This window comes from Rhinoderma darwinii, chromosome 4 (genome assembly GCF_050947455.1).
Source record: "Rhinoderma darwinii isolate aRhiDar2 chromosome 4, aRhiDar2.hap1, whole genome shotgun sequence".
Classification (NCBI taxonomy): domain Eukaryota; kingdom Metazoa; phylum Chordata; class Amphibia; order Anura; family Rhinodermatidae; genus Rhinoderma; species Rhinoderma darwinii.
Genome location: NC_134690.1, coordinates 1,918,652 through 1,946,046, shown reverse-complemented (window position 1 = coordinate 1,946,046; position 27,395 = coordinate 1,918,652). Strand labels below are relative to the sequence as shown.

The window sequence follows — 27,395 nt, the reverse complement described above, 5'->3', positions numbered from 1 at the left end:
TTTGTTTTAAGCTTTTTGTGAACAAACTCTGCAAATCCTTCTGCTGATCTTGCATTGTTTGTACTAATTTAGCTGAAACGTAGAACGCAGAAAAAGTAGAGATGCTTTGTACGTGTTGGTGTTATATTGATTTGTAAAGGTGCCTTCCAAAACGGTAACCCTGCTTCATGTTCTGGCAATCGCTACTTGTGATTTTTAAAACTTTTGTAAAACTCTTTGCAAACCCTTGTGCTCATTTTCCAATTTTGGAACCCGTGACAAAAGTAAAATAATTTCTTGTATTTTGTGTTTTTTAATCTTTTTGTGAACACTTACTGCATTCAATTATACTGATCTTTCATTCATGACACGCTATTAAGCAGTTACTGCCGGAGAAGTTACACAAAAAAAACTCTAAAGTGTAGGCGTTGGTGGTATAGTGGTGAGCATAGCTGCCTTCCAAGCAGTTAACCCGGGTTCGATTCCTGGCCAACGCATGAAATAGGTTGTTTTTTTTGTTTTAAGCTTTTTGTGAACAAACTCTGCAAATCCTTCTGCTGATCTTGCATTGTTTGTACTAATTTAGCTGAAACGTAGAACGCAGAAAAAGTAGAGATGCTTTGTACGTGTTGGTGTTATATTGATTTGTAAAGGTGACTTCCAAAACGGTAACCCTGCTTCATGTTCTGGCAATCGCTACTTGTGATTTTTAAAACTTTTGTAAAATTCTCTGCAAACCCTTGTGCTCATTTTCCAATTTTGGAACCCGTGGCAAAAGTAAAATAATTTCTTGTATTTTGTGTTTTTTAATCTTTTTGTGAACACTTACTGCATTCAATTATACTGATCTTTCATTCATGACACGCTATTAAGCAGTAACTGCCGGAGAAGTTACACAAAAAAACCTCTAAAGTGTAGGCGTTGGTGGTATAGTGGTGAGCATAGCTGCCTTCCAAGCAGTTAACCCGGGTTCGATTCCTGGCCAACGCATGAAATAGGTTGTTTTTTTTGTTTTAAGCTTTTTGTGAACAAACTCTGCAAATCCTTCTGCTGATCTTGCATTGTTTGTACTAATTTAGCTGAAACGTAGAACGCAGAAAAAGTAGAGATGCTTTGTACGTGTTGGTGTTATATTGATTTGTAAAGGTGACTTCCAAAACGGTAACCCTGCTTCATGTTCTGGCAATCGCTACTTGTGATTTTTAAAACTTTTGTAAAATTCTCTGCAAACCCTTGTGCTCATTTTCCAATTTTGGAACCCGTGGCAAAAGTAAAATAATTTCTTGTATTTTGTGTTTTTTAATCTTTTTGTGAACACTTACTGCATTCAATTATACTGATCTTTCATTCATGACACGCTATTAAGCAGTAACTGCCGGAGAAAATACACAAAAAAAACTATAAAGTGTAGGCGTTGGTGGTATAGTGGTGAGCATAGCTGCCTTCCAAGCAGTTGACCCGGGTTCGATTCCCGGCCAACGCATGAAATAGGTATTTTTTTTTTTGTTTTAAGCTTTTTGTGAACAAACTCTGCAAATCCTTCTGCTGATCTTGCATTGTTTGTACTAATTTAGCTGAAACGTAGAACGCAGATAAAGTAGAGATGCTTTGGCGGTGTTGGTGTTATATTGATTTGTAAAGGTGCCTTCCAAAACGGTAACCCTGCTTCATGTTCTGGCAATCACTACTTGTGATTTTTAAAACTTTTGTAAAACTCTCTGCAAACCCTTGTGCTCATTTTCCAATTTTGGAACCCGTGGCAAAAGTAAAATAATTTCTTGTATTTTGTGTTTTTTAATCTTTTTGTGAACACTTACTGCATTCAATTATACTGATCTTTCATTCATGACACGCTATTAAGCAGTAACTGCCGGAGAAGTTACACAAAAAAACCTATAAAGTGTAGGCATTGGTGGTATAGTGGTGAGCATAGCTGCCTTCCAAGCAGTTGACCCGGGTTCGATTCCCGGCCAACGCATGAAATAGGTATTTTTTTTTTGTTTTTAGCTTTTTGTGAACAAACTCTGCAAATCCTTCTGCTGATCTTGCATTGTTTGTACTAATTTAGCTGAAACGTAGAACGCAGAAAAAGTAGAGATGCCTTGGCGGTGTTGGTGTTATATTGATTTGTAAAGGTGCCTTCCAAAACGGTAACCCTGCTTCATGTTCTGGCAATCACTACTTGTGATTTTTAAAACTTTTGTAAAACTCTCTGCAAACCCTTGTGCTCATTTTCCAATTTTGGAACCCGTGGCAAAAGTAAAATAATTTCTTGTATTTTGTGTTTTTTAATCTTTTTGTGAACACTTACTGCATTCAATTATACTGATCTTTCATTCATGACACGCTATTAAGCAGTAACTGCCGGAGAAGTTACACAAAAAAACCTATAAAGTGTAGGCGTTGGTGGTATAGTGGTGAGCATAGCTGCCTTCCAAGCAGTTGACCCGGGTTCGATTCCCGGCCAACGCATGAAATAGTTTTTTTTTTTTGTTTTAAGCTTTTTGTGAACAAACTCTGCAAATCCTTCTGCTGATCTTGCATTGTTTGTACTAATTTAGCTGAAACGTAGAACGCAGAAAAAGTAGAGATGCTTTGTAGGTGTTGGTGTTATATTGATTTGTAAAGGTGCCTTCCAAAACGGTAACCCTGCTTCATGTTCTGGCAATCACTACTTGTGACTTTTAAAACTTTTGTAAAACTCTCTGCAAACCCTTGTGCTCATTTTCCAATTTTGGAACCCGTGGCAAAAGTAAAATAATTTCTTGTATTTTGTGTTTTTTAATCTTTTTGTGAACACTTACTGCATTCAATTATACTGATCTTTCATTCATGACACGCTATTAAGCAGTAACTGCCGGAGAAAATACACAAAAAAAACTATAAAGTGTAGGCGTTGGTGGTATAGTGGTGAGCATAGCTGCCTTCCAAGCAGTTGACCCGGGTTAGATTCCCGGCCAACGCATGAAATAGGTATTTTTTTTTTTGTTTTAAGCTTTTTGTGAACAAACTCTGCAAATCCTTCTGCTGATCTTGCATTGTTTGTACTAATTTAGCTGAAACGTAGAACGCAGATAAAGTAGAGATGCTTTGGCGGTGTTGGTGTTATATTGATTTGTAAAGGTGCCTTCCAAAACGGTAACCCTGCTTCATGTTCTGGCAATCACTACTTGTGATTTTTAAAACTTTTGTAAAACTCTCTGCAAACCCTTGTGCTCATTTTCCAATTTTGGAACCCGTGGCAAAAGTAAAATAATTTCTTGTATTTTGTGTTTTTTAATCTTTTTGTGAACACTTACTGCATTCAATTATACTGATCTTTCATTCATGACACGCTATTAAGCAGTTACTGCCGGAGAAGTTACACAAAAAAAACTCTAAAGTGTAGGCGTTGGTGGTATAGTGGTGAGCATAGCTGCCTTCCAAGCAGTTAACCAGGGTTCGATTCCTGGCCAACGCATGAAATAGGTTGTTTTTTTTGTTTTAAGCTTTTTGTGAACAAACTCTGCAAATCCTTCTGCTGATCTTGCATTGTTTGTACTAATTTAGCTGAAACGTAGAACGCAGAAAAAGTAGAGATGCTTTGTACGTGTTGGTGTTATATTGATTTGTAAAGGTGACTTCCAAAACGGTAACCCTGCTTCATGTTCTGGCAATCGCTACTTGTGATTTTTAAAACTTTTGTAAAACTCTCTGCAAACCCTTGTGCTCATTTTCCAATTTTGGAACCCGTGGCAAAAGTAAAATAATTTCTTGTATTTTGTGTTTTTTAATCTTTTTGTGAACACTTACTGCATTCAATTATACTGATCTTTCATTCATGACACGCTATTAAGCAGTTACTGCCGGAGAAGTTACACAAAAAAAACTCTAAAGTGTAGGTGTTGGTGGTATAGTGGTGAGCATAGCTGCCTTCCAAGCAGTTAACCCGGGGTCGATTCCTGGCCAACGCATGAAATAGGTTGTTTTTTTTGTTTTAAGCTTTTTGTGAACAAACTCTGCAAATCCTTCTGCTGATCTTGCATTGTTTGTACTAATTTAGCTGAAACGTAGAACGCAGAAAAAGTAGAGATGCTTTGTAGGTGTTGGTGTTATATTGATTTGTAAAGGTGCCTTCCAAAACGGTAACCCTGCTTCATGTTCTGGCAATCACTACTTGTGACTTTTAAAACTTTTGTAAAACTCTCTGCAAACCCTTGTGCTCATTTTCCAATTTTGGAACCCGTGGCAAAAGTAAAATAATTTCTTGTATTTTGTGTTTTTTAATCTTTTTGTGAACACTTACTGCATTCAATTATACTGATCTTTCATTCATGACACGCTATTAAGCAGTAACTGCCGGAGAAAATACACAAAAAAACTATAAAGTGTAGGCGTTGGTGGTATAGTAGTGAGCATAGCTGCCTTCCAAGCAGTTGACCCGGGTTCGATTCCCGGCCAACGCATGAAATAGGTATTTTTTTTTTTGTTTTAAGCTTTTTGTGAACAAACTCTGCAAATCCTTCTGCTGATCTTGCATTGTTTGTACTAATTTAGCTGAAACGTAGAACGCAGATAAAGTAGAGATGCTTTGGCGGTGTTGGTGTTATATTGATTTGTAAAGGTGCCTTCCAAAACGGTAACCCTGCTTCATGTTCTGGCAATCACTACTTGTGATTTTTAAAACTTTTGTAAAACTCTCTGCAAACCCTTGTGCTCATTTTCCAATTTTGGAACCCGTGGCAAAAGTAAAATAATTTCTTGTATTTTGTGTTTTTTAATCTTTTTGTGAACACTTACTGCATTCAATTATACTGATCTTTCATTCATGACACGCTATTAAGCAGTTACTGCCGGAGAAGTTACACAAAAAAAACTCTAAAGTGTAGGCGTTGGTGGTATAGTGGTGAGCATAGCTGCCTTCCAAGCAGTTAACCCGGGGTCGATTCCTGGCCAACGCATGAAATAGGTTGTTTTTTTTGTTTTAAGCTTTTTGTGAACAAACTCTGCAAATCCTTCTGCTGATCTTGCATTGTTTGTACTAATTTAGCTGAAACGTAGAACGCAGAAAAAGTAGAGATGCTTTGTAGGTGTTGGTGTTATATTGATTTGTAAAGGTGCCTTCCAAAACGGTAACCCTGCTTCATGTTCTGGCAATCACTACTTGTGACTTTTAAAACTTTTGTAAAACTCTCTGCAAACCCTTGTGCTCATTTTCCAATTTTGGAACCCGTGGCAAAAGTAAAATAATTTCTTGTATTTTGTGTTTTTTAATCTTTTTGTGAACACTTACTGCATTCAATTATACTGATCTTTCATTCATGACACGCTATTAAGCAGTAACTGCCGGAGAAAATACACAAAAAAAACTATAAAGTGTAGGCGTTGGTGGTATAGTGGTGAGCATAGCTGCCTTCCAAGCAGTTGACCCGGGTTAGATTCCCGGCCAACGCATGAAATAGGTATTTTTTTTTTTGTTTTAAGCTTTTTGTGAACAAACTCTGCAAATCCTTCTGCTGATCTTGCATTGTTTGTACTAATTTAGCTGAAACGTAGAACGCAGATAAAGTAGAGATGCTTTGGCGGTGTTGGTGTTATATTGATTTGTAAAGGTGCCTTCCAAAACGGTAACCCTGCTTCATGTTCTGGCAATCACTACTTGTGATTTTTAAAACTTTTGTAAAACTCTCTGCAAACCCTTGTGCTCATTTTCCAATTTTGGAACCCGTGGCAAAAGTAAAATAATTTCTTGTATTTTGTGTTTTTTAATCTTTTTGTGAACACTTACTGCATTCAATTATACTGATCTTTCATTCATGACACGCTATTAAGCAGTTACTGCCGGAGAAGTTACACAAAAAAAACTCTAAAGTGTAGGCGTTGGTGGTATAGTGGTGAGCATAGCTGCCTTCCAAGCAGTTAACCAGGGTTCGATTCCTGGCCAACGCATGAAATAGGTTGTTTTTTTTGTTTTAAGCTTTTTGTGAACAAACTCTGCAAATCCTTCTGCTGATCTTGCATTGTTTGTACTAATTTAGCTGAAACGTAGAACGCAGAAAAAGTAGAGATGCTTTGTACGTGTTGGTGTTATATTGATTTGTAAAGGTGACTTCCAAAACGGTAACCCTGCTTCATGTTCTGGCAATCGCTACTTGTGATTTTTAAAACTTTTGTAAAACTCTCTGCAAACCCTTGTGCTCATTTTCCAATTTTGGAACCCGTGGCAAAAGTAAAATAATTTCTTGTATTTTGTGTTTTTTAATCTTTTTGTGAACACTTACTGCATTCAATTATACTGATCTTTCATTCATGACACGCTATTAAGCAGTTACTGCCGGAGAAGTTACACAAAAAAAACTCTAAAGTGTAGGCGTTGGTGGTATAGTGGTGAGCATAGCTGCCTTCCAAGCAGTTAACCCGGGGTCGATTCCTGGCCAACGCATGAAATAGGTTGTTTTTTTTGTTTTAAGCTTTTTGTGAACAAACTCTGCAAATCCTTCTGCTGATCTTGCATTGTTTGTACTAATTTAGCTGAAACGTAGAACGCAGAAAAAGTAGAGATGCTTTGTAGGTGTTGGTGTTATATTGATTTGTAAAGGTGCCTTCCAAAACGGTAACCCTGCTTCATGTTCTGGCAATCACTACTTGTGACTTTTAAAACTTTTGTAAAACTCTCTGCAAACCCTTGTGCTCATTTTCCAATTTTGGAACCCGTGGCAAAAGTAAAATAATTTCTTGTATTTTGTGTTTTTTAATCTTTTTGTGAACACTTACTGCATTCAATTATACTGATCTTTCATTCATGACACGCTATTAAGCAGTAACTGCCGGAGAAAATACACAAAAAAACTATAAAGTGTAGGCGTTGGTGGTATAGTGGTGAGCATAGCTGCCTTCCAAGCAGTTGACCCGGGTTCGATTCCCGGCCAACGCATGAAATAGGTATTTTTTTTTTTGTTTTAAGCTTTTTGTGAACAAACTCTGCAAATCCTTCTGCTGATCTTGCATTGTTTGTACTAATTTAGCTGAAACGTAGAACGCAGATAAAGTAGAGATGCTTTGGCGGTGTTGGTGTTATATTGATTTGTAAAGGTGCCTTCCAAAACGGTAACCCTGCTTCATGTTCTGGCAATCACTACTTGTGATTTTTAAAACTTTTGTAAAACTCTCTGCAAACCCTTGTGCTCATTTTCCAATTTTGGAACCCGTGGCAAAAGTAAAATAATTTCTTGTATTTTGTGTTTTTTAATCTTTTTGTGAACACTTACTGCATTCAATTATACTGATCTTTCATTCATGACACGCTATTAAGCAGTTACTGCCGGAGAAGTTACACAAAAAAAACTCTAAAGTGTAGGCGTTGGTGGTATAGTGGTGAGCATAGCTGCCTTCCAAGCAGTTAACCAGGGTTCGATTCCTGGCCAACGCATGAAATAGGTTGTTTTTTTTGTTTTAAGCTTTTTGTGAACAAACTCTGCAAATCCTTCTGCTGATCTTGCATTGTTTGTACTAATTTAGCTGAAACGTAGAACGCAGAAAAAGTAGAGATGCTTTGTACGTGTTGGTGTTATATTGATTTGTAAAGGTGACTTCCAAAACGGTAACCCTGCTTCATGTTCTGGCAATCGCTACTTGTGATTTTTAAAACTTTTGTAAAACTCTCTGCAAACCCTTGTGCTCATTTTCCAATTTTGGAACCCGTGGCAAAAGTAAAATAATTTCTTGTATTTTGTGTTTTTTAATCTTTTTGTGAACACTTACTGCATTCAATTATACTGATCTTTCATTCATGACACGCTATTAAGCAGTTACTGCCGGAGAAGTTACACAAAAAAAACTCTAAAGTGTAGGCGTTGGTGGTATAGTGGTGAGCATAGCTGCCTTCCAAGCAGTTAACCCGGGGTCGATTCCTGGCCAACGCATGAAATAGGTTGTTTTTTTTGTTTTAAGCTTTTTGTGAACAAACTCTGCAAATCCTTCTGCTGATCTTGCATTGTTTGTACTAATTTAGCTGAAACGTAGAACGCAGAAAAAGTAGAGATGCTTTGTAGGTGTTGGTGTTATATTGATTTGTAAAGGTGCCTTCCAAAACGGTAACCCTGCTTCATGTTCTGGCAATCACTACTTGTGACTTTTAAAACTTTTGTAAAACTCTCTGCAAACCCTTGTGCTCATTTTCCAATTTTGGAACCCGTGGCAAAAGTAAAATAATTTCTTGTATTTTGTGTTTTTTAATCTTTTTGTGAACACTTACTGCATTCAATTATACTGATCTTTCATTCATGACACGCTATTAAGCAGTAACTGCCGGAGAAAATACACAAAAAAACTATAAAGTGTAGGCGTTGGTGGTATAGTGGTGAGCATAGCTGCCTTCCAAGCAGTTGACCCGGGTTCGATTCCCGGCCAACGCATGAAATAGGTATTTTTTTTTTTGTTTTAAGCTTTTTGTGAACAAACTCTGCAAATCCTTCTGCTGATCTTGCATTGTTTGTACTAATTTAGCTGAAACGTAGAACGCAGATAAAGTAGAGATGCTTTGGCGGTGTTGGTGTTATATTGATTTGTAAAGGTGCCTTCCAAAACGGTAACCCTGCTTCATGTTCTGGCAATCACTACTTGTGATTTTTAAAACTTTTGTAAAACTCTCTGCAAACCCTTGTGCTCATTTTCCAATTTTGGAACCCGTGGCAAAAGTAAAATAATTTCTTGTATTTTGTGTTTTTTAATCTTTTTGTGAACACTTACTGCATTCAATTATACTGATCTTTCATTCATGACACGCTATTAAGCAGTTACTGCCGGAGAAGTTACACAAAAAAAACTCTAAAGTGTAGGCGTTGGTGGTATAGTGGTGAGCATAGCTGCCTTCCAAGCAGTTAACCAGGGTTCGATTCCTGGCCAACGCATGAAATAGGTTGTTTTTTTTGTTTTAAGCTTTTTGTGAACAAACTCTGCAAATCCTTCTGCTGATCTTGCATTGTTTGTACTAATTTAGCTGAAACGTAGAACGCAGAAAAAGTAGAGATGCTTTGTACGTGTTGGTGTTATATTGATTTGTAAAGGTGACTTCCAAAACGGTAACCCTGCTTCATGTTCTGGCAATCGCTACTTGTGATTTTTAAAACTTTTGTAAAACTCTCTGCAAACCCTTGTGCTCATTTTCCAATTTTGGAACCCGTGGCAAAAGTAAAATAATTTCTTGTATTTTGTGTTTTTTAATCTTTTTGTGAACACTTACTGCATTCAATTATACTGATCTTTCATTCATGACACGCTATTAAGCAGTTACTGCCGGAGAAGTTACACAAAAAAAACTCTAAAGTGTAGGCGTTGGTGGTATAGTGGTGAGCATAGCTGCCTTCCAAGCAGTTAACCCGGGGTCGATTCCTGGCCAACGCATGAAATAGGTTGTTTTTTTTGTTTTAAGCTTTTTGTGAACAAACTCTGCAAATCCTTCTGCTGATCTTGCATTGTTTGTACTAATTTAGCTGAAACGTAGAACGCAGAAAAAGTAGAGATGCTTTGTAGGTGTTGGTGTTATATTGATTTGTAAAGGTGCCTTCCAAAACGGTAACCCTGCTTCATGTTCTGGCAATCACTACTTGTGACTTTTAAAACTTTTGTAAAACTCTCTGCAAACCCTTGTGCTCATTTTCCAATTTTGGAACCCGTGGCAAAAGTAAAATAATTTCTTGTATTTTGTGTTTTTTAATCTTTTTGTGAACACTTACTGCATTCAATTATACTGATCTTTCATTCATGACACGCTATTAAGCAGTAACTGCCGGAGAAAATACACAAAAAAACTATAAAGTGTAGGCGTTGGTGGTATAGTGGTGAGCATAGCTGCCTTCCAAGCAGTTGACCCGGGTTCGATTCCCGGCCAACGCATGAAATAGGTATTTTTTTTTTTGTTTTAAGCTTTTTGTGAACAAACTCTGCAAATCCTTCTGCTGATCTTGCATTGTTTGTACTAATTTAGCTGAAACGTAGAACGCAGATAAAGTAGAGATGCTTTGGCGGTGTTGGTGTTATATTGATTTGTAAAGGTGCCTTCCAAAACGGTAACCCTGCTTCATGTTCTGGCAATCACTACTTGTGATTTTTAAAACTTTTGTAAAACTCTCTGCAAACCCTTGTGCTCATTTTCCAATTTTGGAACCCGTGGCAAAAGTAAAATAATTTCTTGTATTTTGTGTTTTTTAATCTTTTTGTGAACACTTACTGCATTCAATTATACTGATCTTTCATTCATGACACGCTATTAAGCAGTTACTGCCGGAGAAGTTACACAAAAAAAACTCTAAAGTGTAGGCGTTGGTGGTATAGTGGTGAGCATAGCTGCCTTCCAAGCAGTTAACCAGGGTTCGATTCCTGGCCAACGCATGAAATAGGTTGTTTTTTTTGTTTTAAGCTTTTTGTGAACAAACTCTGCAAATCCTTCTGCTGATCTTGCATTGTTTGTACTAATTTAGCTGAAACGTAGAACGCAGAAAAAGTAGAGATGCTTTGTACGTGTTGGTGTTATATTGATTTGTAAAGGTGACTTCCAAAACGGTAACCCTGCTTCATGTTCTGGCAATCGCTACTTGTGATTTTTAAAACTTTTGTAAAACTCTCTGCAAACCCTTGTGCTCATTTTCCAATTTTGGAACCCGTGGCAAAAGTAAAATAATTTCTTGTATTTTGTGTTTTTTAATCTTTTTGTGAACACTTACTGCATTCAATTATACTGATCTTTCATTCATGACACGCTATTAAGCAGTTACTGCCGGAGAAGTTACACAAAAAAAACTCTAAAGTGTAGGCGTTGGTGGTATAGTGGTGAGCATAGCTGCCTTCCAAGCAGTTAACCCGGGGTCGATTCCTGGCCAACGCATGAAATAGGTTGTTTTTTTTGTTTTAAGCTTTTTGTGAACAAACTCTGCAAATCCTTCTGCTGATCTTGCATTGTTTGTACTAATTTAGCTGAAACGTAGAACGCAGAAAAAGTAGAGATGCTTTGTACGTGTTGGTGTTATATTGATTTGTAAAGGTGACTTCCAAAACGGTAACCCTGCTTCATGTTCTGGCAATCGCTACTTGTGATTTTTAAAACTTTTGTAAAATTCTCTGCAAACCCTTGTGCTCATTTTCCAATTTTGGAACCCGTGGCAAAAGTAAAATAATTTCTTGTATTTTGTGTTTTTTAATCTTTTTGTGAACACTTACTGCATTCAATTATACTGATCTTTCATTCATGACACGCTATTAAGCAGTAACTGCCGGAGAAAATACACAAAAAAAACTATAAAGTGTAGGCGTTGGTGGTATAGTGGTGAGCATAGCTGCCTTCCAAGCAGTTGACCCGGGTTCGATTCCCGGCCAACGCATGAAATAGGTATTTTTTTTTTTGTTTTAAGCTTTTTGTGAACAAACTCTGCAAATCCTTCTGCTGATCTTGCATTGTTTGTACTAATTTAGCTGAAACGTAGAACGCAGAAAAAGTAGAGATGCTTTGTAGGTGTTGGTGTTATATTGATTTGTAAAGGTGCCTTCCAAAACGGTAACCCTGCTTCATGTTCTGGCAATCACTACTTGTGACTTTTAAAACTTTTGTAAAACTCTCTGCAAACCCTTGTGCTCATTTTCCAATTTTGGAACCCGTGGCAAAAGTAAAATAATTTCTTGTATTTTGTGTTTTTTAATCTTTTTGTGAACACTTACTGCATTCAATTATACTGATCTTTCATTCATGACACGCTATTAAGCAGTAACTGCCGGAGAAAATACACAAAAAAAACTATAAAGTGTAGGCGTTGGTGGTATAGTGGTGAGCATAGCTGCCTTCCAAGCAGTTGACCCGGGTTCGATTCCCGGCCAACGCATGAAATAGGTATTTTTTTTTTTGTTTTAAGCTTTTTGTGAACAAACTCTGCAAATCCTTCTGCTGATCTTGCATTGTTTGTACTAATTTAGCTGAAACGTAGAACGCAGATAAAGTAGAGATGCTTTGGCGGTGTTGGTGTTATATTGATTTGTAAAGGTGCCTTCCAAAACGGTAACCCTGCTTCATGTTCTGGCAATCACTACTTGTGATTTTTAAAACTTTTGTAAAACTCTCTGCAAACCCTTGTGCTCATTTTCCAATTTTGGAACCCGTGGCAAAAGTAAAATAATTTCTTGTATTTTGTGTTTTTTAATCTTTTTGTGAACACTTACTGCATTCAATTATACTGATCTTTCATTCATGACACGCTATTAAGCAGTAACTGCCGGAGAAAATACACAAAAAAAAACTATAAAGTGTAGGCGTTGGTGGTATAGTGGTGAGCATAGCTGCCTTCCAAGCAGTTGACCCGGGTTCGATTCCCGGCCAACGCATGAAATAGGTATTTTTTTTTTTGTTTTAAGCTTTTTGTGAACAAACTCTGCAAATCCTTCTGCTGATCTTGCATTGTTTGTACTAATTTAGCTGAAACGTAGAACGCAGATAAAGTAGAGATGCTTTGGCGGTGTTGGTGTTATATTGATTTGTAAAGGTGCCTTCCAAAACGGTAACCCTGCTTCATGTTCTGGCAATCACTACTTGTGATTTTTAAAACTTTTGTAAAACTCTCTGCAAACCCTTGTGCTCATTTTCCAATTTTGGAACCCGTGGCAAAAGTAAAATAATTTCTTGTATTTTGTGTTTTTTAATCTTTTTGTGAACACTTACTGCATTCAATTATACTGATCTTTCATTCATGACACGCTATTAAGCAGTAACTGCCGGAGAAGTTACACAAAAAAACCTATAAAGTGTAGGTGTTGGTGGTATAGTGGTGAGCATAGCTGCCTTCCAAGCAGTTGACCCGGGTTCGATTCCCGGCCAACGCATGAAATAGTTTTTTTTTTTTTGTTTTAAGCTTTTTGTGAACAAACTCTGCAAATCCTTCTGCTGATCTTGCATTGTTTGTACTAATTTAGCTGAAACGTAGAACGCAGAAAAAGTAGAGATGCTTTGTAGGTGTTGGTGTTATATTGATTTGTAAAGGTGCCTTCCAAAACGGTAACCCTGCTTCATGTTCTGGCAATCACTACTTGTGATTTTTAAAACTTTTGTAAAACTCTCTGCAAACCCTTGTGCTCATTTTCCAATTTTGGAACCCGTGGCAAAAGTAAAATAATTTCTTGTATTTTGTGTTTTTTAATCTTTTTGTGAACACTTACTGCATTCAATTATACTGATCTTTCATTCATGACACGCTATTAAGCAGTAACTGCCGGAGAAGTTACACAAAAAAACCTATAAAGTGTAGGCGTTGGTGGTATAGTGGTGAGCATAGCTGCCTTCCAAGCAGTTGACCCGGGTTCGATTCCCGGCCAACGCATGAAATAGTTTTTTTTTTTTTTGTTTTAAGCTTTTTGTGAACAAACTCTGCAAATCCTTCTGCTGATCTTGCATTGTTTGTACTAATTTAGCTGAAACGTAGAACGCAGAAAAAGTAGAGATGCTTTGTAGGTGTTGGTGTTATATTGATTTGTAAAGGTGCCTTCCAAAACGGTAACCCTGCTTCATGTTCTGGCAATCACTACTTGTGATTTTTAAAACTTTTGTAAAACTCTCTGCAAACCCTTGTGCTCATTTTCCAATTTTGGAACCCGTGGCAAAAGTAAAATAATTTCTTGTATTTTGTGTTTTTTAATCTTTTTGTGAACACTTACTGCATTCAATTATACTGATCTTTCATTCATGACACGCTATTAAGCAGTAACTGCCGGAGAAGTTACACAAAAAAACCTATAAAGTGTAGGCGTTGGTGGTATAGTGGTGAGCATAGCTGCCTTCCAAGCAGTTGACCCGGGTTCGATTCCCGGGCAACGCATGAAATAGTTTTTTTTTTTTTGTTTTAAGCTTTTTGTGAACAAACTCTGCAAATCCTTCTGCTGATCTTGCATTGTTTGTACTAATTTAGCTGAAACGTAGAACGCAGAAAAAGTAGAGATGCTTTGTAGGTGTTGGTGTTATATTGATTTGTAAAGGTGCCTTCCAAAACGGTAACCCTGCTTCATGTTCTGGCAATCACTACTTGTGATTTTTAAAACTTTTGTAAAACTCTCTGCAAACCCTTGTGCTCATTTTCCAATTTTGGAACCCGTGGCAAAAGTAAAATAATTTCTTGTATTTTGTGTTTTTTAATCTTTTTGTGAACACTTACTGCATTCAATTATACTGATCTTTCATTCATGACACGCTATTAAGCAGTAACTGCCGGAGAAGTTACACAAAAAAACCTATAAAGTGTAGGCGTTGGTGGTATAGTGGTGAGCATAGCTGCCTTCCAAGCAGTTGACCCGGGTTCGATTCCCGGCCAACGCATGAAATAGGTATTTTTTTTTTGTTTTTAGCTTTTTGTGAACAAACTCTGCAAATCCTTCTGCTGATCTTGCATTGTTTGTACTAATTTAGCTGAAACGTAGAACGCAGAAAAAGTAGAGATGCTTTGTAGGTGTTGGTGTTATATTGATTTGTAAAGGTGCCTTCCAAAACGGTAACCCTGCTTCATGTTCTGGCAATCACTACTTGTGATTTTTAAAACTTTTGTAAAACTCTCTGCAAACCCTTGTGCTCATTTTCCAATTTTGGAACCCGTGGCAAAAGTAAAATAATTTCTTGTATTTTGTGTTTTTTAATCTTTTTGTGAACACTTACTGCATTCAATTATACTGATCTTTCATTCATGACACGCTATTAAGCAGTAACTGCCGGAGAAAATACACAAAAAAAACTATAAAGTGTAGGCGTTGGTGGTATAGTGGTGAGCATAGCTGCCTTCCAAGCAGTTGACCCGGGTTCGATTCCCGGCCAACGCATGAAATAGGTATTTTTTTTTTTGTTTTAAGCTTTTTGTGAACAAACTCTGCAAATCCTTCTGCTGATCTTGCATTGTTTGTACTAATTTAGCTGAAACGTAGAACGCAGATAAAGTAGAGATGCTTTGGCGGTGTTGGTGTTATATTGATTTGTAAAGGTGCCTTCCAAAACGGTAACCCTGCTTCATGTTCTGGCAATCACTACTTGTGATTTTTAAAACTTTTGTAAAACTCTCTGCAAACCCTTGTGCTCATTTTCCAATTTTGGAACCCGTGGCAAAAGTAAAATAATTTCTTGTATTTTGTGTTTTTTAATCTTTTTGTGAACACTTACTGCATTCAATTATACTGATCTTTCATTCATGACACGCTATTAAGCAGTAACTGCCGGAGAAGTTACACAAAAAAACCTATAAAGTGTAGGTGTTGGTGGTATAGTGGTGAGCATAGCTGCCTTCCAAGCAGTTGACCCGGGTTCGATTCCCGGCCAACGCATGAAATAGTTTTTTTTTTTTTGTTTTAAGCTTTTTGTGAACAAACTCTGCAAATCCTTCTGCTGATCTTGCATTGTTTGTACTAATTTAGCTGAAACGTAGATCGCAGAAAAAGTAGAGATGCTTTGTAGGTGTTGGTGTTATATTGATTTGTAAAGGTGCCTTCCAAAACGGTAACCCTGCTTCATGTTCTGGCAATCACTACTTGTGATTTTTAAAACTTTTGTAAAACTCTCTGCAAACCCTTGTGCTCATTTTCCAATTTTGGAACCCGTGGCAAAAGTAAAATAATTTCTTGTATTTTGTGTTTTTTAATCTTTTTGTGAACACTTACTGCATTCAATTATACTGATCTTTCATTCATGACACGCTATTAAGCAGTAACTGCCGGAGAAGTTACACAAAAAAACCTATAAAGTGTAGGCGTTGGTGGTATAGTGGTGAGCATAGCTGCCTTCCAAGCAGTTGACCCGGGTTCGATTCCCGGCCAACGCATGAAATAGTTTTTTTTTTTTTGTTTTAAGCTTTTTGTGAACAAACTCTGCAAATCCTTCTGCTGATCTTGCATTGTTTGTACTAATTTAGCTGAAACGTAGAACGCAGAAAAAGTAGAGATGCTTTGTAGGTGTTGGTGTTATATTGATTTGTAAAGGTGCCTTCCAAAACGGTAACCCTGCTTCATGTTCTGGCAATCACTACTTGTGATTTTTAAAACTTTTGTAAAACTCTCTGCAAACCCTTGTGCTCATTTTCCAATTTTGGAACCCGTGGCAAAAGTAAAATAATTTCTTGTATTTTGTGTTTTTTAATCTTTTTGTGAACACTTACTGCATTCAATTATACTGATCTTTCATTCATGACACGCTATTAAGCAGTAACTGCCGGAGAAGTTACACAAAAAAACCTATAAAGTGTAGGCGTTGGTGGTATAGTGGTGAGCATAGCTGCCTTCCAAGCAGTTGACCCGGGTTCGATTCCCGGCCAACGCATGAAATAGTTTTTTTTTTTTTGTTTTAAGCTTTTTGTGAACAAACTCTGCAAATCCTTCTGCTGATCTTGCATTGTTTGTACTAATTTAGCTGAAACGTAGAACGCAGAAAAAGTAGAGATGCTTTGTAGGTGTTGGTGTTATATTGATTTGTAAAGGTGCCTTCCAAAACGGTAACCCTGCTTCATGTTCTGGCAATCACTACTTGTGATTTTTAAAACTTTTGTAAAACTCTCTGCAAACCCTTGTGCTCATTTTCCAATTTTGGAACCCGTGGCAAAAGTAAAATAATTTCTTGTATTTTGTGTTTTTTAATCTTTTTGTGAACACTTACTGCATTCAATTATACTGATCTTTCATTCATGACACGCTATTAAGCAGTAACTGCCGGAGAAGTTACACAAAAAAACCTATAAAGTGTAGGCGATGGTGGTATAGTGGTGAGCATAGCTGCCTTCCAAGCAGTTGACCCGGGTTCGATTCCCGGCCAACGCATGAAATAGGTATTTTTTTTTTGTTTTTAGCTTTTTGTGAACAAACTCTGCAAATCCTTCTGCTGATCTTGCATTGTTTGTACTAATTTAGCTGAAACGTAGAACGCAGAAAAAGTAGAGATGCTTTGTAGGTGTTGGTGTTATATTGATTTGTAAAGGTGCCTTCCAAAACGGTAACCCTGCTTCATGTTCTGGCAATCACTACTTGTGATTTTTAAAACTTTTGTAAAACTCTCTGCAAACCCTTGTGCTCATTTTCCAATTTTGGAACCCGTGGCAAAAGTAAAATAATTTCTTGTATTTTGTGTTTTTTAATCTTTTTGTGAACACTTACTGCATTCAATTATACTGATCTTTCATTCATGACACGCTATTAAGCAGTAACTGCCGGAGAAGTTACACAAAAAAACCTATAAAGTGTAGGCGATGGTGGTATAGTGGTGAGCATAGCTGCCTTCCAAGCAGTTGACCCGGGTTCGATTCCCGGCCAACGCATGAAATAGGTATTTTTTTTTTGTTTTTAGCTTTTTGTGAACAAACTCTGCAAATCCTTCTGCTGATCTTGCATTGTTTGTACTAATTTAGCTGAAACGTAGAACGCAGAAAAAGTAGAGATGCTTTGTAGGTGTTGGTGTTATATTGATTTGTAAAGGTGCCTTCCAAAACGGTAACCCTGCTTCATGTTCTGGCAATCACTACTTGTGATTTTTAAAACTTTTGTAAAACTCTCTGCAAACCCTTGTGCTCATTTTCCAATTTTGGAACCCGTGGCAAAAGTAAAATAATTTCTTGTATTTTGTGTTTTTTAATCTTTTTGTGAACACTTACTGCATTCAATTATACTGATCTTTCATTCATGACACGCTATTAAGCAGTAACTGCCGGAGAAGTTACACAAAAAAACCTATAAAGTGTAGGCGTTGGTGGTATAGTGGTGAGCATAGCTGCCTTCCAAGCAGTTGACCCGGGTTCGATTCCCGGCCAACGCATGAAATAGGTATTTTTTTTTTGTTTTTAGCTTTTTGTGAACAAACTCTGCAAATCCTTCTGCTGATCTTGCATTGTTTGTACTAATTTAGCTGAAACGTAGAACGCAGAAAAAGTAGAGATGCTTTGTAGGTGTTGGTGTTATATTGATTTGTAAAGGTGCCTTCCAAAACGGTAACCCTGCTTCATGTTCTGGCAATCACTACTTGTGATTTTTAAAACTTTTGTAAAACTCTCTGCAAACCCTTGTGCTCATTTTCCAATTTTGGAACCCGTGGCAAAAGTAAAATAATTTCTTGTATTTTGTGTTTTTTAATCTTTTTGTGAACACTTACTGCATTCAATTATACTGATCTTTCATTCATGACACGCTATTAAGCAGTAACTGCCGGAGAAGTTACACAAAAAAACCTATAAAGTGTAGGCGTTGGTGGTATAGTGGTGAGCATAGCTGCCTTCCAAGCAGTTGACCCGAGTTCGATTCCCGGCCAACGCATGAAATAGGTATTTTTTTTTTGTTTTTAGCTTTTTGTGAACAAACTCTGCAAATCCTTCTGCTGATCTTGCATTGTTTGTACTAATTTAGCTGAAACGTAGAACGCAGAAAAAGTAGAGATGCTTTGTAGGTGTTGGTGTTATATTGATTTGTAAAGGTGCCTTCCAAAACGGTAACCCTGCTTCATGTTCTGGCAATCACTACTTGTGATTTTTAAAACTTTTGTAAAACTCTCTGCAAACCCTTGTGCTCATTTTCCAATTTTGGAACCCGTGGCAAAAGTAAAATAATTTCTTGTATTTTGTGTTTTTTAATCTTTTTGTGAACACTTACTGCATTCAATTATACTGATCTTTCATTCATGACACGCTATTAAGCAGTAACTGCCGGAGAAGTTACACAAAAAAACCTATAAAGTGTAGGTGTTGGTGGTATAGTGGTGAGCATAGCTGCCTTCCAAGCAGTTGACCCGGGTTCGATTCCCGGCCAACGCATGAAATAGTTTTTTTTTTTTTGTTTTAAGCTTTTTGTGAACAAACTCTGCAAATCCTTCTGCTGATCTTGCATTGTTTGTACTAATTTAGCTGAAACGTAGAACGCAGAAAAAGTAGAGATGCTTTGTAGGTGTTGGTGTTATATTGATTTGTAAAGGTGCCTTCCAAAACGGTAACCCTGCTTCATGTTCTGGCAATCACTACTTGTGATTTTTAAAACTTTTGTAAAACTCTCTGCAAACCCTTGTGCTCATTTTCCAATTTTGGAACCCGTGGCAAAAGTAAAATAATTTCTTGTATTTTGTGTTTTTTAATCTTTTTGTGAACACTTACTGCATTCAATTATACTGATCTTTCATTCATGACACGCTATTAAGCAGTAACTGCCGGAGAAGTTACACAAAAAAACCTATAAAGTGTAGGCGTTGGTGGTATAGTGGTGAGCATAGCTGCCTTCCAAGCAGTTGACCCGGGTTCGATTCCCGGCCAACGCATGAAATAGTTTTTTTTTTTTTGTTTTAAGCTTTTTGTGAACAAACTCTGCAAATCCTTCTGCTGATCTTGCATTGTTTGTACTAATTTAGCTGAAACGTAGAACGCAGAAAAAGTAGAGATGCTTTGTAGGTGTTGGTGTTATATTGATTTGTAAAGGTGCCTTCCAAAACGGTAACCCTGCTTCATGTTCTGGCAATCACTACTTGTGATTTTTAAAACTTTTGTAAAACTCTCTGCAAACCCTTGTGCTCATTTTCCAATTTTGGAACCCGTGGCAAAAGTAAAATAATTTCTTGTATTTTGTGTTTTTTAATCTTTTTGTGAACACTTACTGCATTCAATTATACTGATCTTTCATTCATGACACGCTATTAAGCAGTAACTGCCGGAGAAGTTACACAAAAAAACCTATAAAGTGTAGGCGTTGGTGGTATAGTGGTGAGCATAGCTGCCTTCCAAGCAGTTGACCCGGGTTCGATTCCCGGCCAACGCATGAAATAGGTTTTTTTTTTTGTTTTTAGCTTTTTGTGAACAAACTCTGCAAATCCTTCTGCTGATCTTGCATTGTTTGTACTAATTTAGCTGAAACGTAGAACGCAGAAAAAGTAGAGATGCTTTGTAGGTGTTGGTGTTATATTGATTTGTAAAGGTGCCTTCCAAAACGGTAACCCTGCTTCATGTTCTGGCAATCACTACTTGTGATTTTTAAAACTTTTGTAAAACTCTCTGCAAACCCTTGTGCTCATTTTCCAATTTTGGAACCCGTGGCAAAAGTAAAATAATTTCTTGTATTTTGTGTTTTTTAATCTTTTTGTGAACACTTACTGCATTCAATTATACTGATCTTTCATTCATGACACGCTATTAAGCAGTAACTGCCGGAGAAGTTACACAAAAAAACCTATAAAGTGTAGGTGTTGGTGGTATAGTGGTGAGCATAGCTGCCTTCCAAGCAGTTGACCCGGGTTCGATTCCCGGCCAACGCATGAAATAGTTTTTTTTTTTTTGTTTTAAGCTTTTTGTGAACAAACTCTGCAAATCCTTCTGCTGATCTTGCATTGTTTGTACTAATTTAGCTGAAACGTAGAACGCAGAAAAAGTAGAGATGCTTTGTAGGTGTTGGTGTTATATTGATTTGTAAAGGTGCCTTCCAAAACGGTAACCCTGCTTCATGTTCTGGCAATCACTACTTGTGATTTTTAAAACTTTTGTAAAACTCTCTGCAAACCCTTGTGCTCATTTTCCAATTTTGGAACCCGTGGCAAAAGTAAAATAATTTCTTGTATTTTGTGTTTTTTAATCTTTTTGTGAACACTTACTGCATTCAATTATACTGATCTTTCATTCATGACACGCTATTAAGCAGTAACTGCCGGAGAAGTTACACAAAAAAACCTATAAAGTGTAGGCGTTGGTGGTATAGTGGTGAGCATAGCTGCCTTCCAAGCAGTTGACCCGGGTTCGATTCCCGGCCAACGCATGAAATAGTTTTTTTTTTTTTGTTTTAAGCTTTTTGTGAACAAACTCTGCAAATCCTTCTGCTGATCTTGCATTGTTTGTACTAATTTAGCTGAAACGTAGAACGCAGAAAAAGTAGAGATGCTTTGTAGGTGTTGGTGTTATATTGATTTGTAAAGGTGCCTTCCAAAACGGTAACCCTGCTTCATGTTCTGGCAATCACTACTTGTGATTTTTAAAACTTTTGTAAAACTCTCTGCAAACCCTTGTGCTCATTTTCCAATTTTGGAACCCGTGGCAAAAGTAAAATAATTTCTTGTATTTTGTGTTTTTTAATCTTTTTGTGAACACTTACTGCATTCAATTATACTGATCTTTCATTCATGACACGCTATTAAGCAGTAACTGCCGGAGAAGTTACACAAAAAAACCTATAAAGTGTAGGCGTTGGTGGTATAGTGGTGAGCATAGCTGCCTTCCAAGCAGTTGACCCGGGTTCGATTCCCGGCCAACGCATGAAATAGGTATTTTTTTTTTGTTTTTAGCTTTTTGTGAACAAACTCTGCAAATCCTTCTGCTGATCTTGCATTGTTTGTACTAATTTAGCTGAAACGTAGAACGCAGAAAAAGTAGAGATGCTTTGTAGGTGTTGGTGTTATATTGATTTGTAAAGGTGCCTTCCAAAACGGTAACCCTGCTTCATGTTCTGGCAATCACTACTTGTGATTTTTAAAACTTTTGTAAAACTCTCTGCAAACCCTTGTGCTCATTTTCCAATTTTGGAACCCGTGGCAAAAGTAAAATAATTTCTTGTATTTTGTGTTTTTTAATCTTTTTGTGAACACTTACTGCATTCAATTATACTGATCTTTCATTCATGACACGCTATTAAGCAGTAACTGCCGGAGAAGTTACACAAAAAAACCTATAAAGTGTAGGCGTTGGTGGTATAGTGGTGAGCATAGCTGCCTTCCAAGCAGTTGACCCGGGTTCGATTCCCGGCCAACGCATGAAATAGGTATTTTTTTTTTGTTTTTAGCTTTTTGTGAACAAACTCTGCAAATCCTTCTGCTGATCTTGCATTGTTTGTACTAATTTAGCTGAAACGTAGAACGCAGAAAAAGTAGAGATGCTTTGTAGGTGTTGGTGTTATATTGATTTGTAAAGGTGCCTTCCAAAACGGTAACCCTGCTTCATGTTCTGGCAATCACTACTTGTGATTTTTAAAACTTTTGTAAAACTCTCTGCAAACCCTTGTGCTCATTTTCCAATTTTGGAACCCGTGGCAAAAGTAAAATAATTTCTTGTATTTTGTGTTTTTTAATCTTTTTGTGAACACTTACTGCATTCAATTATACTGATCTTTCATTCATGACACGCTATTAAGCAGTAACTGCCGGAGAAGTTACACAAAAAAACCTATAAAGTGTAGGCTTTGGTGGTATAGTGGTGAGCATAGCTGCCTTCCAAGCAGTTGACCCGTGTTCGATTCCCGGCCAACGCATGAAATAGGTATTTTTTTTTTGTTTTTAGCTTTTTGTGAACAAACTCTGCAAATCCTTCTGCTGATCTTGCATTGTTTGTACTAATTTAGCTGAAACGTAGAACGCAGAAAAAGTAGAGATGCTTTGTAGGTGTTGGTGTTATATTGATTTGTAAAGGTGCCTTCCAAAACGGTAACCCTGCTTCATGTTCTGGCAATCACTACTTGTGATTTTTAAAACTTTTGTAAAACTCTCTGCAAACCCTTGTGCTCATTTTCCAATTTTGGAACCCGTGGCAAAAGTAAAATAATTTCTTGTATTTTGTGTTTTTTAATCTTTTTGTGAACACTTACTGCATTCAATTATACTGATCTTTCATTCATGACACGCTATTAAGCAGTAACTGCCGGAGAAGTTACACAAAAAAACCTATAAAGTGTAGGCGTTGGTGGTATAGTGGTGAGCATAGCTGCCTTCCAAGCAGTTGACCCGGGTTCGATTCCCGGCCAACGCATGAAATAGTTTTTTTTTTTTTGTTTTAAGCTTTTTGTGAACAAACTCTGCAAATCCTTCTGCTGATCTTGCATTGTTTGTACTAATTTAGCTGAAACGTAGAACGCAGAAAAAGTAGAGATGCTTTGTAGGTGTTGGTGTTATATTGATTTGTAAAGGTGCCTTCCAAAACGGTAACCCTGCTTCATGTTCTGGCAATCACTACTTGTGATTTTTAAAACTTTTGTAAAACTCTCTGCAAACCCTTGTGCTCATTTTCCAATTTTGGAACCCGTGGCAAAAGTAAAATAATTTCTTGTATTTTGTGTTTTTTAATCTTTTTGTGAACACTTACTGCATTCAATTATACTGATCTTTCATTCATGACACGCTATTAAGCAGTAACTGCCGGAGAAGTTACACAAAAAAACCTATAAAGTGTAGGCGTTGGTGGTATAGTGGTGAGCATAGCTGCCTTCCAAGCAGTTGACCCGGGTTTGATTCCCGGCCAACGCATGAAATAGGTATTTTTTTTTTGTTTTTAGCTTTTTGTGAACAAACTCTGCAAATCCTTCTGCTGATCTTGCATTGTTTGTACTAATTTAGCTGAAACGTAGAACGCAGAAAAAGTAGAGATGCTTTGTAGGTGTTGGTGTTATATTGATTTGTAAAGGTGCCTTCCAAAACGGTAACCCTGCTTCATGTTCTGGCAATCACTACTTGTGATTTTTAAAACTTTTGTAAAACTCTCTGCAAACCCTTGTGCTCATTTTCCAATTTTGGAACCCGTGGCAAAAGTAAAATAATTTCTTGTATTTTGTGTTTTTTAATCTTTTTGTGAACACTTACTGCATTCAATTATACTGATCTTTCATTCATGACACGCTATTAAGCAGTAACTGCCGGAGAAGTTACACAAAAAAACCTATAAAGTGTAGGCGTTGGTGGTATAGTGGTGAGCATAGCTGCCTTCCAAGCAGTTGACCCGGGTTCGATTCCCGGCCAACGCATGAAATAGGTATTTTTTTTTTGTTTTTAGCTTTTTGTGAACAAACTCTGCAAATCCTTCTGCTGATCTTGCATTGTTTGTACTAATTTAGCTGAAACGTAGAACGCAGAAAAAGTAGAGATGCTTTGTAGGTGTTGGTGTTATATTGATTTGTAAAGGTGCCTTCCAAAACGGTAACCCTGCTTCATGTTCTGGCAATCACTACTTGTGATTTTTAAAACTTTTGTAAAACTCTCTGCAAACCCCTGTGCTCATTTTCCAATTTTGGAACCCGTGGCAAAAGTAAAATAATTTCTTGTATTTTGTGTTTTTTAATCTTTTTGTGAACACTTACTGCATTCAATTATACTGATCTTTCATTCATGACACGCTATTAAGCAGTAACTGCCGGAGAAGTTACACAAAAAAACCTATAAAGTGTAGGCGTTGGTGGTATAGTGGTGAGCATAGCTGCCTTCCAAGCAGTTGACCCGGGTTCGATTCCCGGCCAACGCATGAAATAGGTATTTTTTTTTTGTTTTTAGCTTTTTGTGAACAAACTCTGCAAATCCTTCTGCTGATCTTGCATTGTTTGTACTAATTTAGCTGAAACGTAGAACGCAGAAAAAGTAGAGATGCTTTGTAGGTGTTGGTGTTATATTGATTTGTAAAGGTGCCTTCCAAAACGGTAACCCTGCTTCATGTTCTGGCAATCACTACTTGTGATTTTTAAAACTTTTGTAAAACTCTCTGCAAACCCTTGTGCTCATTTTCCAATTTTGGAACCCGTGGCAAAAGTAAAATAATTTCTTGTATTTTGTGTTTTTTAATCTTTTTGTGAACACTTACTGCATTCAATTATACTGATCTTTCATTCATGACACGCTATTAAGCAGTAACTGCCGGAGAAGTTACACAAAAAAACCTATAAAGTGTAGGCGTTGGTGGTATAGTGGTGAGCATAGCTGCCTTCCAAGCAGTTGACCCGGGTTCGATTCCCGGCCAACGCATGAAATAGTTTTGTTTTTTTTGTTTTAAGCTTTTTGTGAACAAACTCTGCAAATCCTTCTGCTGATCTTGCATTGTTTGTACTAATTTAGCTGAAACGTAGAACGCAGAAAAAGTAGAGATGCTTTGTAGGTGTTGGTGTTATATTGATTTGTAAAGGTGCCTTCCAAAACGGTAACCCTGCTTCATGTTCTGGCAATCACTACTTGTGATTTTTAAAACTTTTGTAAAACTCTCTGCAAACCCTTGTGCTCATTTTCCAATTTTGGAACCCGTGGCAAAAGTAAAATAATTTCTTGTATTTTGTGTTTTTTAATCTTTTTGTGAACACTTACTGCATTCAATTATACTGATCTTTCATTCATGACACGCTATTAAGCAGTAACTGCCGGAGAAGTTACACAAAAAAACCTATAAAGTGTAGGCGTTGGTGGTATAGTGGTGAGCATAGCTGCCTTCCAAGCAGTTGACCCGGGTTCGATTCCCGGCCAACGCATGAAATAGGTATTTTTTTTTTGTTTTTAGCTTTTTGTGAACAAACTCTGCAAATCCTTCTGCTGATCTTGCATTGTTTGTACTAATTTAGCTGAAACGTAGAACGCAGAAAAAGTAGAGATGCTTTGTAGGTGTTGGTGTTATATTGATTTGTAAAGGTGCCTTCCAAAACGGTAACCCTGCTTCATGTTCTGGCAATCACTACTTGTGATTTTTAAAACTTTTGTAAAACTCTCTGCAAACCCTTGTGCTCATTTTCCAATTTTGGAACCCGTGGCAAAAGTAAAATAATTTCTTGTATTTTGTGTTTTTTAATCTTTTTGTGAACACTTACTGCATTCAATTATACTGATCTTTCATTCATGACACGCTATTAAGCAGTAACTGCCGGAGAAGTTACACAAAAAAACCTATAAAGTGTAGGCGTTGGTGGTATAGTGGTGAGCATAGCTGCCTTCCAAGCAGTTGACCCGGGTTCGATTCCCGGCCAACGCATGAAATAGTTTTTTTTTTTTTGTTTTAAGCTTTTTGTGAACAAACTCTGCAAATCCTTCTGCTGATCTTGCATTGTTTGTACTAATTTAGCTGAAACGTAGAACGCAGAAAAAGTAGAGATGCTTTGTAGGTGTTGGTGTTATATTGATTTGTAAAGGTGCCTTCCAAAACGGTAACCCTGCTTCATGTTCTGGCAATCACTACTTGTGATTTTTAAAACTTTTGTAAAACTCTCTGCAAACCCTTGTGCTCATTTTCCAATTTTGGAACCCGTGGCAAAAGTAAAATAATTTCTTGTATTTTGTGTTTTTTAATCTTTTTGTGAACACTTACTGCATTCAATTATACTGATCTTTCATTCATGACACGCTATTAAGCAGTAACTGCCGGAGAAGTTACACAAAAAAACCTATAAAGTGTAGGCGTTGGTGGTATAGTGGTGAGCATAGCTGCCTTCCAAGCAGTTGACCCGGGTTCGATTCCCGGCCAACGCATGAAATAGTTTTGTTTTTTTTGTTTTAAGCTTTTTGTGAACAAACTCTGCAAATCCTTCTGCTGATCTTGCATTGTTTGTACTAATTTAGCTGAAACGTAGAACGCAGAAAAAGTAGAGATGCTTTGTAGGTGTTGGTGTTATATTGATTTGTAAAGGTGCCTTCCAAAACGGTAACCCTGCTTCATGTTCTGGCAATCACTACTTGTGATTTTTAAAACTTTTGTAAAACTCTCTGCAAACCCTTGTGCTCATTTTCCAATTTTGGAACCCGTGGCAAAAGTAAAATAATTTCTTGTATTTTGTGTTTTTTAATCTTTTTGTGAACACTTACTGCATTCAATTATACTGATCTTTCATTCATGACACGCTATTAAGCAGTAACTGCCGGAGAAGTTACACAAAAAAACCTATAAAGTGTAGGCGTTGGTGGTATAGTGGTGAGCATAGCTGCCTTCCAAGCAGTTGACCCGGGTTCGATTCCCGGCCAACGCATGAAATAGGTATTTTTTTTTTGTTTTTAGCTTTTTGTGAACAAACTCTGCAAATCCTTCTGCTGATCTTGCATTGTTTGTACTAATTTAGCTGAAACGTAGAACGCAGAAAAAGTAGAGATGCTTTGTAGGTGTTGGTGTTATATTGATTTGTAAAGGTGCCTTCCAAAACGGTAACCCTGCTTCATGTTCTGGCAATCACTACTTGTGATTTTTAAAACTTTTGTAAAACTCTCTGCAAACCCTTGTGCTCATTTTCCAATTTTGGAACCCGTGGCAAAAGTAAAATAATTTCTTGTATTTTGTGTTTTTTAATCTTTTTGTGAACACTTACTGCATTCAATTATACTGATCTTTCATTCATGACACGCTATTAAGCAGTAACTGCCGGAGAAGTTACACAAAAAAACCTATAAAGTGTAGGCGTTGGTGGTATAGTGGTGAGCATAGCTGCCTTCCAAGCAGTTGACCCGGGTTCGATTCCCGGCCAACGCATGAAATAGTTTTTTTTTTTTTGTTTTAAGCTTTTTGTGAACAAACTCTGCAAATCCTTCTGCTGATCTTGCATTGTTTGTACTAATTTAGCTGAAACGTAGAACGCAGAAAAAGTAGAGATGCTTTGTAGGTGTTGGTGTTATATTGATTTGTAAAGGTGCCTTCCAAAACGGTAACCCTGCTTCATGTTCTGGCAATCACTACTTGTGATTTTTAAAACTTTTGTAAAACTCTCTGCAAACCCTTGTG

At 37.1% G+C, this 27,395-nt stretch overlaps 33 non-coding genes across 33 annotated transcripts; all 33 read left to right on the top strand.

Moving 5' to 3' along the window:
- The first annotated feature begins 1,390 nt into the window (after window positions 1-1,390).
- Window positions 1,391-1,462, top strand: TRNAG-UCC (transfer RNA glycine (anticodon UCC)). Its single transcript has one exon. It is a non-coding gene; the product is annotated as a tRNA-Gly (tRNA).
- Window positions 1,463-2,379: 917 nt separating this feature from the next.
- Window positions 2,380-2,451, top strand: TRNAG-UCC (transfer RNA glycine (anticodon UCC)). The gene has a single exon. It is a non-coding gene; the product is annotated as a tRNA-Gly (tRNA).
- Window positions 2,452-6,820: 4,369 nt separating this feature from the next.
- On the top strand, window positions 6,821-6,892 carry TRNAG-UCC (transfer RNA glycine (anticodon UCC)). Its single transcript has one exon. It is a non-coding gene; the product is annotated as a tRNA-Gly (tRNA).
- Window positions 6,893-8,300: 1,408 nt separating this feature from the next.
- TRNAG-UCC (transfer RNA glycine (anticodon UCC)) lies at window positions 8,301-8,372 on the top strand. Its single transcript has one exon. It is a non-coding gene; the product is annotated as a tRNA-Gly (tRNA).
- Window positions 8,373-9,780: 1,408 nt separating this feature from the next.
- TRNAG-UCC (transfer RNA glycine (anticodon UCC)) lies at window positions 9,781-9,852 on the top strand. The gene has a single exon. It is a non-coding gene; the product is annotated as a tRNA-Gly (tRNA).
- Window positions 9,853-11,261: 1,409 nt separating this feature from the next.
- TRNAG-UCC (transfer RNA glycine (anticodon UCC)) lies at window positions 11,262-11,333 on the top strand. The gene has a single exon. It is a non-coding gene; the product is annotated as a tRNA-Gly (tRNA).
- Window positions 11,334-11,756: 423 nt separating this feature from the next.
- TRNAG-UCC (transfer RNA glycine (anticodon UCC)) lies at window positions 11,757-11,828 on the top strand. The gene has a single exon. It is a non-coding gene; the product is annotated as a tRNA-Gly (tRNA).
- Window positions 11,829-12,252: 424 nt separating this feature from the next.
- On the top strand, window positions 12,253-12,324 carry TRNAG-UCC (transfer RNA glycine (anticodon UCC)). The gene has a single exon. It is a non-coding gene; the product is annotated as a tRNA-Gly (tRNA).
- Window positions 12,325-13,241: 917 nt separating this feature from the next.
- On the top strand, window positions 13,242-13,313 carry TRNAG-UCC (transfer RNA glycine (anticodon UCC)). Its single transcript has one exon. It is a non-coding gene; the product is annotated as a tRNA-Gly (tRNA).
- A 423-nt stretch (window positions 13,314-13,736) lies between these two features.
- TRNAG-UCC (transfer RNA glycine (anticodon UCC)) lies at window positions 13,737-13,808 on the top strand. Its single transcript has one exon. It is a non-coding gene; the product is annotated as a tRNA-Gly (tRNA).
- A 422-nt stretch (window positions 13,809-14,230) lies between these two features.
- TRNAG-UCC (transfer RNA glycine (anticodon UCC)) lies at window positions 14,231-14,302 on the top strand. Its single transcript has one exon. It is a non-coding gene; the product is annotated as a tRNA-Gly (tRNA).
- Window positions 14,303-14,724: 422 nt separating this feature from the next.
- On the top strand, window positions 14,725-14,796 carry TRNAG-UCC (transfer RNA glycine (anticodon UCC)). Its single transcript has one exon. It is a non-coding gene; the product is annotated as a tRNA-Gly (tRNA).
- A 423-nt stretch (window positions 14,797-15,219) lies between these two features.
- TRNAG-UCC (transfer RNA glycine (anticodon UCC)) lies at window positions 15,220-15,291 on the top strand. The gene has a single exon. It is a non-coding gene; the product is annotated as a tRNA-Gly (tRNA).
- Window positions 15,292-15,713: 422 nt separating this feature from the next.
- TRNAG-UCC (transfer RNA glycine (anticodon UCC)) lies at window positions 15,714-15,785 on the top strand. The gene has a single exon. It is a non-coding gene; the product is annotated as a tRNA-Gly (tRNA).
- Window positions 15,786-16,207: 422 nt separating this feature from the next.
- On the top strand, window positions 16,208-16,279 carry TRNAG-UCC (transfer RNA glycine (anticodon UCC)). Its single transcript has one exon. It is a non-coding gene; the product is annotated as a tRNA-Gly (tRNA).
- A 1,410-nt stretch (window positions 16,280-17,689) lies between these two features.
- TRNAG-UCC (transfer RNA glycine (anticodon UCC)) lies at window positions 17,690-17,761 on the top strand. Its single transcript has one exon. It is a non-coding gene; the product is annotated as a tRNA-Gly (tRNA).
- A 916-nt stretch (window positions 17,762-18,677) lies between these two features.
- Window positions 18,678-18,749, top strand: TRNAG-UCC (transfer RNA glycine (anticodon UCC)). Its single transcript has one exon. It is a non-coding gene; the product is annotated as a tRNA-Gly (tRNA).
- Window positions 18,750-19,171: 422 nt separating this feature from the next.
- Window positions 19,172-19,243, top strand: TRNAG-UCC (transfer RNA glycine (anticodon UCC)). The gene has a single exon. It is a non-coding gene; the product is annotated as a tRNA-Gly (tRNA).
- A 422-nt stretch (window positions 19,244-19,665) lies between these two features.
- TRNAG-UCC (transfer RNA glycine (anticodon UCC)) lies at window positions 19,666-19,737 on the top strand. Its single transcript has one exon. It is a non-coding gene; the product is annotated as a tRNA-Gly (tRNA).
- Window positions 19,738-20,158: 421 nt separating this feature from the next.
- On the top strand, window positions 20,159-20,230 carry TRNAG-UCC (transfer RNA glycine (anticodon UCC)). The gene has a single exon. It is a non-coding gene; the product is annotated as a tRNA-Gly (tRNA).
- A 422-nt stretch (window positions 20,231-20,652) lies between these two features.
- On the top strand, window positions 20,653-20,724 carry TRNAG-UCC (transfer RNA glycine (anticodon UCC)). Its single transcript has one exon. It is a non-coding gene; the product is annotated as a tRNA-Gly (tRNA).
- Window positions 20,725-21,146: 422 nt separating this feature from the next.
- TRNAG-UCC (transfer RNA glycine (anticodon UCC)) lies at window positions 21,147-21,218 on the top strand. The gene has a single exon. It is a non-coding gene; the product is annotated as a tRNA-Gly (tRNA).
- A 422-nt stretch (window positions 21,219-21,640) lies between these two features.
- Window positions 21,641-21,712, top strand: TRNAG-UCC (transfer RNA glycine (anticodon UCC)). Its single transcript has one exon. It is a non-coding gene; the product is annotated as a tRNA-Gly (tRNA).
- A 916-nt stretch (window positions 21,713-22,628) lies between these two features.
- Window positions 22,629-22,700, top strand: TRNAG-UCC (transfer RNA glycine (anticodon UCC)). The gene has a single exon. It is a non-coding gene; the product is annotated as a tRNA-Gly (tRNA).
- A 422-nt stretch (window positions 22,701-23,122) lies between these two features.
- On the top strand, window positions 23,123-23,194 carry TRNAG-UCC (transfer RNA glycine (anticodon UCC)). The gene has a single exon. It is a non-coding gene; the product is annotated as a tRNA-Gly (tRNA).
- Window positions 23,195-23,616: 422 nt separating this feature from the next.
- On the top strand, window positions 23,617-23,688 carry TRNAG-UCC (transfer RNA glycine (anticodon UCC)). Its single transcript has one exon. It is a non-coding gene; the product is annotated as a tRNA-Gly (tRNA).
- A 422-nt stretch (window positions 23,689-24,110) lies between these two features.
- Window positions 24,111-24,182, top strand: TRNAG-UCC (transfer RNA glycine (anticodon UCC)). The gene has a single exon. It is a non-coding gene; the product is annotated as a tRNA-Gly (tRNA).
- A 422-nt stretch (window positions 24,183-24,604) lies between these two features.
- Window positions 24,605-24,676, top strand: TRNAG-UCC (transfer RNA glycine (anticodon UCC)). Its single transcript has one exon. It is a non-coding gene; the product is annotated as a tRNA-Gly (tRNA).
- Window positions 24,677-25,098: 422 nt separating this feature from the next.
- Window positions 25,099-25,170, top strand: TRNAG-UCC (transfer RNA glycine (anticodon UCC)). The gene has a single exon. It is a non-coding gene; the product is annotated as a tRNA-Gly (tRNA).
- Window positions 25,171-25,592: 422 nt separating this feature from the next.
- Window positions 25,593-25,664, top strand: TRNAG-UCC (transfer RNA glycine (anticodon UCC)). Its single transcript has one exon. It is a non-coding gene; the product is annotated as a tRNA-Gly (tRNA).
- A 422-nt stretch (window positions 25,665-26,086) lies between these two features.
- TRNAG-UCC (transfer RNA glycine (anticodon UCC)) lies at window positions 26,087-26,158 on the top strand. Its single transcript has one exon. It is a non-coding gene; the product is annotated as a tRNA-Gly (tRNA).
- Window positions 26,159-26,580: 422 nt separating this feature from the next.
- On the top strand, window positions 26,581-26,652 carry TRNAG-UCC (transfer RNA glycine (anticodon UCC)). The gene has a single exon. It is a non-coding gene; the product is annotated as a tRNA-Gly (tRNA).
- Window positions 26,653-27,074: 422 nt separating this feature from the next.
- TRNAG-UCC (transfer RNA glycine (anticodon UCC)) lies at window positions 27,075-27,146 on the top strand. Its single transcript has one exon. It is a non-coding gene; the product is annotated as a tRNA-Gly (tRNA).
- Window positions 27,147-27,395: the final 249 nt, after the last annotated feature.